Source organism: Dicentrarchus labrax, unplaced genomic scaffold (genome assembly GCF_905237075.1).
Source record: "Dicentrarchus labrax unplaced genomic scaffold, dlabrax2021, whole genome shotgun sequence".
Taxonomy (NCBI): Eukaryota; Metazoa; Chordata; class Actinopteri; family Moronidae; genus Dicentrarchus; species Dicentrarchus labrax.
Window position 1 is genome coordinate 26113120 of NW_026136722.1, and position 10078 is coordinate 26123197.

The 10078-nt window shown below is 41.4% G+C and overlaps 1 long non-coding RNA gene across 3 annotated transcripts in view; it reads left to right on the forward strand.

Annotated features, from left to right (window-relative positions):
* LOC127357064 (uncharacterized) overlaps nucleotides 1-8586 on the forward strand; it is a 22480-nt gene extending 13894 nt beyond the window's left edge. The window contains exons 2-3 of one of the 3 annotated variants that reach the window (XR_007882128.1): nucleotides 4166-4246; nucleotides 8467-8586. This is a non-coding gene — a long non-coding RNA (uncharacterized LOC127357064). Of the gene's footprint in view, nucleotides 1-291; nucleotides 308-4165; nucleotides 4247-8466 lie in introns of those variants that run through there. The other 2 variants (XR_007882127.1, XR_007882129.1) reach the window with 2 other exon arrangements.
* Nucleotides 8587-10078: the final 1492 nt, after the last annotated feature.

Sequence of the window (10078 nt, forward strand, 5' to 3'; positions counted from 1 at the left end):
TTGCATCAGGGGAATTCTTTTTTTCAAATTTTGGCAAGTCGAGTCTGAAGTCAATAGATTTGTGACTCGAGTCCACCCCTCTAACATTTATATTTTTATAATCTGACAAGAGACAATCTCCATCAGATGAACTACAGATAAGTCAAAGACCCTTCACATATTCTGTCCATTTAAGTTCTGCAGTAAGAACTTAAAGGACAATACAAATGAACTTCAAGTATTTTCTACATGGAATTCTTGAGCAGCGTATGACTAAACAATTTGAACTGTTCTGTTAATCTTTTAATCCAGATGTCTAACCTGGTCCTCCCTGCAGCACGGACACCTGCTGCGAGCGCCAGACTTCTGTGCACCGTGTGCCTGTCGTGCAGAAGTTCTCCTCTTCCTCCCGTATTGAGTGTCTTTCAGGTGGATGAGAACGTCACACTGCAACAATACACACACACACACACACGTTAGAATGAGGCTCAACAAGCAACAAGTGGCATTGAATAATGTAGATTTCATAGCACCAGTGGCTGCAAAATAGTTAACTTTCACCAAAAAATCACTTTTTATCAAACAGAGGCCTGTTGACCTTTTCATCTCATGGAGCTTTGTTGCTCCCTAACATGTCCTCCAAAACAGGCTAAAATTACCTGCTGGAGAAAAACAACGAAGTACTGGGCCCCTATTAACTCCCATTACTCACACTCTTACAGTGTGCACAGTTATTCAGTGCTGGAACTACATGGCCCCAGATTTACTGTGCGGTAACACATTAAACACGACAGTTTAGGAAAATTCAACCAAATCTGAATTAATGAAGGTTTTAAACCCAGATTGTGACACAGGGGCCCCTGACTTCCAGACAGGGTTTGTAAGTCAAGAAATAAACGTATCTGTACTTTGCTTGAGTATTTTTTTTCTTATTTATTTCACTCCCTTCATTTTTACCCAAATATCCGTACTTTCTACTCCTATTATTTTTTAACAGGTTTGTTACTGTAGTGTTAATGCATTTGAGGGGAATCATTCTGGACATTAAGACTGGAGTATATCACGTTTGACAGACGTTACATGAAGAAAACAACATAAAATTCGAAAAAGATGAGACCAAACAGTTTAGAAAGGAAGACTCAACCCTATCTGAAGCTTCAGTTAGCTTTAGACAGAAACAGCTGGTAGAAATGTTATCCAGAGAAACCAAGAGAGTATTTTCATTTACATTTACATTTCAGAGGCTGTACTTTTTCACTTTTATTTATATATTTATATATATATATATATTCATATAATGCATGAAAATATAAAGGCAAATTACTGATGACAATTAAATAAGTTCAAGGACCTCACAGTTGTACTTATGACAATTCACAATATCACTATCTATCTCAGCTGGGAGCTGGCTGATGTAAATATGTGATTTTAATTATTTTAATGGATATTTTTAAAGATAAAGACGGTAATTGTAATTATTTTCTGCGCATTACTTTCATTTATTTGCTTTAATGAACAGAGGTATTGAGGTGATACAGCCAGACAGTGTACATTGATACAGTACCCACTCCCACATTATGTGTAACGCGCATGTGTTGGCCTGAACAGGCGCTTCTCTTCCCTGCACTTTATTAATCCGTTGTATTAATTGTACTTGCAATATATTCTTTGTACTATGCGTGCTTATTCTCTTTATCATGTGTGCCACAGCCTGTTAGCAATGAATCAGTGAACCTTAAGGCCTCTCGACGGTAAAACACAGACAACAGCACAGACTTTCAAAGTGTTCAAATCTCACATTTTCCATGATGGAAGTTAGTTGTGTCGCTTTAATCAGTCTCAGTGAGTCTTTGGCTCTTGTCAGGACGGACAATCCTCAGTAGAAGCTCTAAATTTGAAGAAATCGTTGAGTAAAACTCGTGAAAAACTTTTCTTGACTTTTAGAAGCTTTGTTTGTTTTTAAATGATAATGGAATATAAATGATGCACCTGGAGACAAACATAGCAACCGTGGAATCCTCCCCAGCCTTTTGTGCACATCTGTTCTACAGTCACATCTCACCTCTGGATTTCAACTTTTATCCATTTAATGTGCAAAACACCTGAGATCACGTCCATATCTAACTATGAATCTAAGAAATGTCCAGCTCTGACTGTGTCCTCACTCTATTGTATGATAGAAGTTTGCTTTCACTCTTTAAATGAACTGCTCCTTATAGGTTCTGCAGGCTTGTGCATCATTTTGACACATTCCAGGCTCATTTATGAAAAGCTATTTCTACATATATTCAAAATAGTTTGTTTTTTTCACTCTATCTGTCAGGTTTGTCCACTCTCACACTACTATGAACATTATTCCATAAACACAGTACTTAAAGGAAGCGCATAAAGAAACCTCTCCACAATCACAAAACAATATTTTATTTTGGATTTTGATTGATTGACCCAGATTTACTGTGCGGTAACACGTTAAACACGACAGTTTAGGAAAATTCAACATGTATGTACAAATCTGAATTAATGAAGGTTTTAAACCCAGATTGTGACACAGGGGCCCCTGACTTCAAGACAGGGTTTGTAAGTCAAGAAATAAACAAATCTGTACTTTGCTTGAGTATTTATTTTTCTGATTTATTTCACTCCCTACATTTTCACCCAAATATCCGTACTTTCTACTCCACATGTCTTTGGACTACTACTGGAGTAAAACTTTTGCCACCTCTGCACACTGGACCTTTCAGACCTTTATTGTGTCAGTTGTGCTTTAGTGTTGCAAATTCCAAAGTACATTTCCAATTAAATTACTCCAAACCAGTATTTTACCATATAATGCATGAAAATATAAAGGCAAATTACTGATGACAATTAAATAAGTTTAAGGACCTCACAGTTGTACTTATGAAAATTCACAATATCGCTATCTATCTCAGCTGGGAGCTGGCTGATATAAATATGTGGTTTTAATTATTTTATTGGATATTTTTAAAGATAAAGATGGTAATTGTAATTATTTTCTGCGCATTACATTCATTTATTTGCTTTACTGAACAGAGGTATTGAGGTGATACAGCCAGACAGTGTACATTGATACAGTAACCCACTCCCACATTATGTGTAACGCGCATGCGTTGGCCTGAACAGGCGCTTCTCTTCCATGCACTTTATTAATCCGTTGTATTAATTGTACTTGCAATATATTCTTTGTACTATGCGTGTTTATTCTCTTTATCATGTGTGTCACATTACTGCTACTATTGCCATACCTGCTCCTCCTGCTGTTAGAACAATAGGACTAATACTGCTACTCCTAATACTGTTACAAGCACTGATAGGACTAGTGATGCTGATAATAAAATGCTCTAGTTTCTAATTATTTTCAATCGATTCAAAAAGTGTAATGGAGCATAATTTTTATTTTTGTATTGTAAGCTACTGCTTTGTTTTGGCCCATTACAGTGACCTATGATGTAAGTAGTGTAATAGCACTTATTCAGGTAGTAATATTTGCAGGATTTGAACCCACATTTTACTAAGATTCCCACCAGATATGTATCAAGATATATATACAATAGTCTGCTTGAAACAATATTGTGTGTCTGATTTGTTTTTTCCTGCAAAAAGGTTTCCACATTAAAACCCTTAAAAACCCATCTCCTCCTTCTACCTCATTAACACTTCCAGAATCTCTGAATATACAAATGTTGTTCATCTCTAAAGTTTCCTGCTGGACACAAGATGTCTCCTACTTCACTGTAAAGTCCATTCTCAGTGGATGTGCACTGGTGGCTTCAAGTTTCTACATCTTACTAATTAGTTGCATGCCCGATCAGGACTGACTTCCAAACTATTTGTAACTATTAGTGCCCCAGCCCTTACAATCAAATGTTCAATGAGTACAGAGAAACTTTCCACTTTCAGCAGAGGAATGTGAAAACATCCTTTTAGTGTCAAACTCTGCACAGACGGCATTCTGCACAGTGAAAAACATATTATTGACTATAAGGAGACTTTAAGTACAGTAAATAATGGACTTTTTATCATTATCAGAGGTAAAAGTACTAGTATAATTCTGAATGCCCCCTTGGCCATGTAATAGCCTACAACACATTCTATTAAATGAATGATTTGAAAGTCAAAATACGTCAGTATCATCTGTGAGGTAATGATGGTGTCCCAATGATTTCAGATGAGGAGAAAGCTGCCTGTTGCTGGCAGAGGATGGAGGTAAGGAGTCCAGCCCCATCAGAGCTGTCAGGACATTTGACTGGTAAGTAAAAGTCCAAATTGAAATGAAATATTAAATATTTTCTGTGATGACAAGTTTATTATTACAGGGTGTTTTCACTACTGGATTTGCACATTCCATGTGTATTTTTACTGAAATGGTTTTGGTTGGTTTTCAGATTATTTCATTAGAGAAACTAATGACATCACTGGCCTTTGATTATACAAGTAAACCTACAAACACTATTTCAGAAAACTATATTGAATAATATGTAGAAAAAATGTACATGTACCATTTGTACATTTAGTATATTTTAAGTGATAAAATAAAGGAATGTCCCTTGTAGTTACTGACTTTTCTCTGGTAATACAAATCCAGTGAAAAAAATATGAATATTTTAACTTTTCATTATTTTCATAAATCGATTATTGTGTTGCTTATACTGTTAAGTTGGTTTCATTTAATTAAAAAATAATTTAAAACAGTTACAGTCTACTCCACTTTTATTGAAGCAGTTTACAAAGGTAACCCACACACTTTTCGACAACACTTTACAATTACAATCTTCATAAAACAGATGGTGGTGTCGGTTGTAGTCTTCCAGAATCTTTAGGTGGAGGTGGTGGCTGTTGCTGACATGGGTTGCAGGGGAGTACCTGCAGGTGGAGGTAACTGCAGGTTGCTGGAAGAGGCTGCAGACATTTGCAAGAGACTTAAGGTCTCAGCTGTCTTCCAGAATCTGCAGGTGGAGAAAGCTGCAGGTTGAGAGGGAGGAGGCTAGGAGGGTAGGAAGAACAGGGGTAGAGCCTCCAGAATCGCAGGGAACAGTTGCTGGAAGAGGCTACAGGTGGAATTTGAGGTCTCAGCCTTTGGCCAGAATCTGCAGGTGGAGGAAGAAGCTGCAGGTTGCTGGAAGAGGCTACAGGTGGAGTTTGAGGTCTCAGCCTTTGGCCAGAATCTGCAGGTGGAGGAAGCTGCAGGTTGCTGGAAGAGGCTACAGGTGGAGTTTGAGGTCTCAGCCTTTGGCCAGAATCTGCAGGTGGAGGAAGCTGCAGGTTGCTGGAGGAGGCTACAGGTGGAGTTTGAGGTCTCAGCCTTTGGCAAGAATCTGCAGGTGGAGGAAGTTGCAGGTTGCTGGAAGAGGCTACAGGTGGAGCTTGAGGTCTCAGCCTTTGGCCACAATCTGCAGGTGGAGAAAGATGCAGCTTTTTGGCACAGGATGTAGGTGGAGGTTTAGCCCGCAGTTTTCTGCCACAAGGCTGAGGCTACAGGTGGAGTTTGAGGTCTCAGCTGTCTTCCAGAATCTGCAGGTGGAGAAAGCTGCAGGTTGCTGGAGGAGGCTACAGGTGGAGTTTGAGTTCTCAGCCTCTGGCCAGAATCTGCAGGTGGAGGAAGCTGCAGGTTGCTGAAGGCTACAGGTGGAGTTAGTCTCAGCCTTGGCCAGAATCGCAGGTGGAGGAAGCTGCAGGTTCTGGAAAGGCTACAGGTGGAGTTTGAGGTCCAGGTTCTGGTGTGGAGGATTGTCAGGTATTTCAAAAACCAGGTGCAAATGTTAAAGGTTTAGACCTTCATCCAGAATCTACAGGTGGAGAAGCTGCAGGTTGCTGGGAGAGGCTACAGGTGGAGTTTGAGGTCTCAGCCTTTGGCCAGAATCTGCAGGTGGAGGAAGCTGCAGTTGCTGGGAGAGGCTACTGGTGGAGTTTGAGTTCTCAGCCTTGGCCAGAATCTGCAGGTGGAGGAAGCTGCAGGTTGCTGGAGGAAAGTGGAGTTTGAGGCTCAGCCTTGGCCAGAATCTGCAGGGGAGGAAGCTGCAGTTGCTGGGAGAGGCTACAGGTGGAGCTTGAGTTCTCAGCCTTGGCCAGAATCTGCAGGTGGAGGAAGCTGCAGGTTGCTGGAAGAGGCTACAGGTGGAGTTTGAGGTCTCAGGTTGCTGGATGTTGGAGGAATTTGGTTGCAGGTATTTTCAAAATGCAGGTTGCAGATGATGTTGTGACAGAGGTCTTAGCCTTCATCCAGAATCTGCAGGTGGAGGAAGCTGCAGGTTGCTGGAAGAGGCTACAGGTGGAGTTTGAGGTATCAGCCTTTGGCCAGAATCTGCAGGTGGAGGAAGCTGCAGGTTGCTGCAAGAGGCTATAGGAGGAGTTTGAGGTCTCAGCCTTTGGCCAGAATCTGCAGGTGGAGGAAGCTGCAGGTTGCTGGAGGAGGCTACATGTGGAGTTTGAGGTCTCAGCCTTTGGCCAGAATCTGCAGGTGGAGGAAGTTGTAGGTTGCTGGAAGAGGCTACAGGTGGAGTTTGAGGTCTCAGCCTTTGGCCACAATCTGCAGGTGGAGAAAGATGCAGCTTTTTGGCACAAGATGTAGGTGGAGGTTTAGCCCGCAGTGGTAGCCCCAGTTTTCTGCCACAATGCTGAGGCTACAGGTGGAGTTTGAGGTCTCAGCTGTCTTCCAGAATCTGCAGGTGGAGAAAGCTGCAGGTTGTTGGAGGAGGCTACAGGTGGAGTTTGAGGTATCAGCCTTTGGCCAGAATCTGCAGGTGGAGGAAACTGCAGGTTGCTGGAAGAGGTTAAAGGTGGAGTTTGAGGTCTCAGCCTTTGGCCAGAATCTGCAGGTGGAGGCAGCTTTTTAGCACAGGATGTAGGTGGAGTTGGGAAGCTGCAGGTTGCTGGAAGAGGCTACAGTTGGAGTTTGAGGTCTCAGCCTTTGGCCAGAATCTGCAGGTGGAGGAAGCTGCAGGTTGCTGGAAGAGGCTACAGGTGGAGTTTGAGGTCTCAGCCTTTGGCCAGAATCTGCAGGTGGAGGCAGTGGTGCAGGTTGCAGGCAGAGGTTTGAAACAGCTGTGTTGGGAGGATTTGGCAGGTGGAGGTGGCATTTGATGTTTCTGGCAGAAGGTTTCAGTGGAGCATGTCTTTACAGTTTTCTGCTCTCTGTAGGTGGAGACTAGAGGAGCAGATGGTTGATGTCATAGGAAGGCAGAGTTTAGATCTGAAGTGGGTGGAGGAGACTGTAGTCCTGGCAGGTGATAGGTGGTGGTTGAGGTTGAGGTTGAATTAAAGGCTGCATTTACTGATGTTTAAAAAACCCTATTCTATTGAACTAGTATAATATTTACAGATGCAGAGTAACTGCTCCTTCAGTGTCACTTTGAGTTCTTAGCCCTTTTACTTGGTGGCTGAGCAGGGCTCGGCTCTCCCAGCGTGTCAATATTATGAAGGGGTGGAGAACTTCCAACTCCATATGATATGTCCACACGCATGAGTCCACCATCACTTTCTGACACTGTCATTGTGGGGCGATTCAGTCGCTCCCACAGCTTCTGTTTAATTCGTAGTCCCAGCCCCAGACTGTATGGACGAGCCCGGCCATTCTTGTATCTATGAGGAGTGGAATGTCCAGAAATGTAATCATGATGATTCTTGTGATTGAAAAGCTTCTATGTTGAAAGGCTGAGTGATAAACTTTGTGATTTTATTTCGAATTTATGACACAAACATACCTCAGCATATCATCTACCACCTCGTGGTAGATCTGCTGGTAATCTTCCACAGAATAGTTGTGTATTCTCAGTGGGCTGTCATCGTTTACAGCAGTGGAGTTCAGCTGGTTATCAGCAGTGGAGGGCCGGGGGCTGGGCAGCACATCTGACACAACAGGTAGCTCAGCAGGAGGGATGGCGGATAGAGGCCTGGGCACCAAATTCAGCTTCTCTGGATGTTCTGCAGAGGGTTTGTTAGGACTGGGCTCGGATCTCCGCTTCCTCTTTTGGGGAAGTTTGGCTTTAGCAGCGGATTGCTGGGGCCCTGGGGTCACAGTCAGCACCTGGGGAAGGTCAGCAGCACACGAGAGGATGTCAGACTCTGATAACATTTTTACTATTAACAGAGGTGGATAAGTCATTGTTTTGCAAGTCTTAAGTCCCAAGACAAGACAGGCAACTACCTAGTCAAGTTCCCAGTCAAATTTGGTCAGACAAATTGCATCAGGGGAATTCTTTTTTTCAAATTTTGTCAAGTCGAGTCTGAAGTCAATAGATTTGTGACTCGAGTCCACCCCTCTAACATTTATATTTTTATAATCTGACAAGAGACAATCTCCATCAGATGAACTACAGATAAGTCAAAGACCCTTCACATATTCTGTCCATTTAAGTTCTGCAGTAAGAACTTAAAGGACAATACAAATGAACTTCAAGTATTTTCTACATGGAATTCTTGAGCAGCGTATGACTAAACAATTTGAACTGTTCTGTTAATCTTTTAATCCAGATGTCTAACCTGGTCCTCCCTGCAGCACGGACACCTGCTGCGAGCGCCAGACTTCTGTGCACCTTGTGCCTGTCGTGCAGAAGTTCTCCTCTTCCTCCCGTAATGATGGTCTTTCAGGTGGATGAGAACGTCACACTGCAACAATACACACACACACACACACACGTTAGAATGAGGCTCAACAAGCAACAAGTGGCATTGAATAATGTAGATTTCATAGCACCAGTGGCTGCAAAATAGTTTACTTTCACCATAAAATCACTTTTTATCAAACAGAGGCCTGTTGACCTTTTCATCTCATGGAGCTTTGTTGCTCCCTAACATGTCCTCCAAAACAGGCTAAAATTACCCGCTGGAGAAAAACAACGAGGTACTGGGCCCCTATTAACTCCCATTACTCACACTCTTACAGTGTGCACAGTTTTTCAGTGCTGGAACTACATGGCCCCAGATTTACTGTGCGGTAACACATTAAACACGACAGTTTAGGAAAATTCAACCAAATCTGAATTAATGAAGGTTTTAAACCCAGATTGTGACACAGGGGCCCCTGACTTCCAGACAGGGTTTGTAAGTCAAGAAATAAACGTATCTGTACTTTGCTTGAGTATTTTTTTTCTTATTTATTTCACTCCCTACATTTTTACCCAAATATCCGTACTTTCTACTCCTATTATTTTTTAACAGGTTTGTTACTGTAGTGTTAATGCATTTGAGGGGAATCATTCTGAACATTAAGACTGGAGTATATCACGTTTGACAGACGTTACATGAAGAAAACAACATAAAATTTGAAAAAGATGAGACCAAACAGATTAGAAAGGAAGACTCAACCCTATCTGAAGCTTCAGTTAGCTTTAGACAGAAACAGCTGGTAGAAATGTCATCCAGAGAAACCAAGAGAGTATTTTCATTTACATTTACATTTCAGAGGCTGTACTTTTTCACTTTTATATATATATATTCATATAATGCATGAAAATATAAAGGCAAATTACTGATGACAATTAAATAAGTTCAAGGACCTCACAGTTGTACTTATGACAATTCACAATATCACTATCTATCTCAGCTGGGAGCTGGCTGATGTAAATATGTGATTTTAATTATTTTATTGGATATTTTTAAAGATAAAGATGGTAATTGTAATTATTTTCTGCGCATTACTTTCATTTATTTGCTTTAATGAACAGAGGTATTGAGGTGATACAGCCAGACAGTGTACATTGATACAGTAACCCACTCCCACATTATGTGTAACGCGCATGCGTTGGCCTGAACAGGCGCTTCTCTTCCCTGCACTTTATTAATCCGTTGTATTAATTGTACTTGCAATATATTCTTTGTACTATGCGTGTTTATTCTCTTTATCATGTGTGCCACAGCCTGTTAGCAATGAATCAGTGAACCTTAAGGCCTCTCGACGGTAAAACACAGACAACAGCACAGACTTTCAAAGTGTTCAAATCTCACATTTTCCATGATGGAAGTTAGTTGTGTCGCTTTAATCAGTCTCAGTGAGTCTTTGGCTCTTGTCAGGACGGACAATCCTCAGTAGAAGCTCTAAATTTGAAGAAATCGTTGAGTAAAACTCGTGAAAAACTTTTCTTGA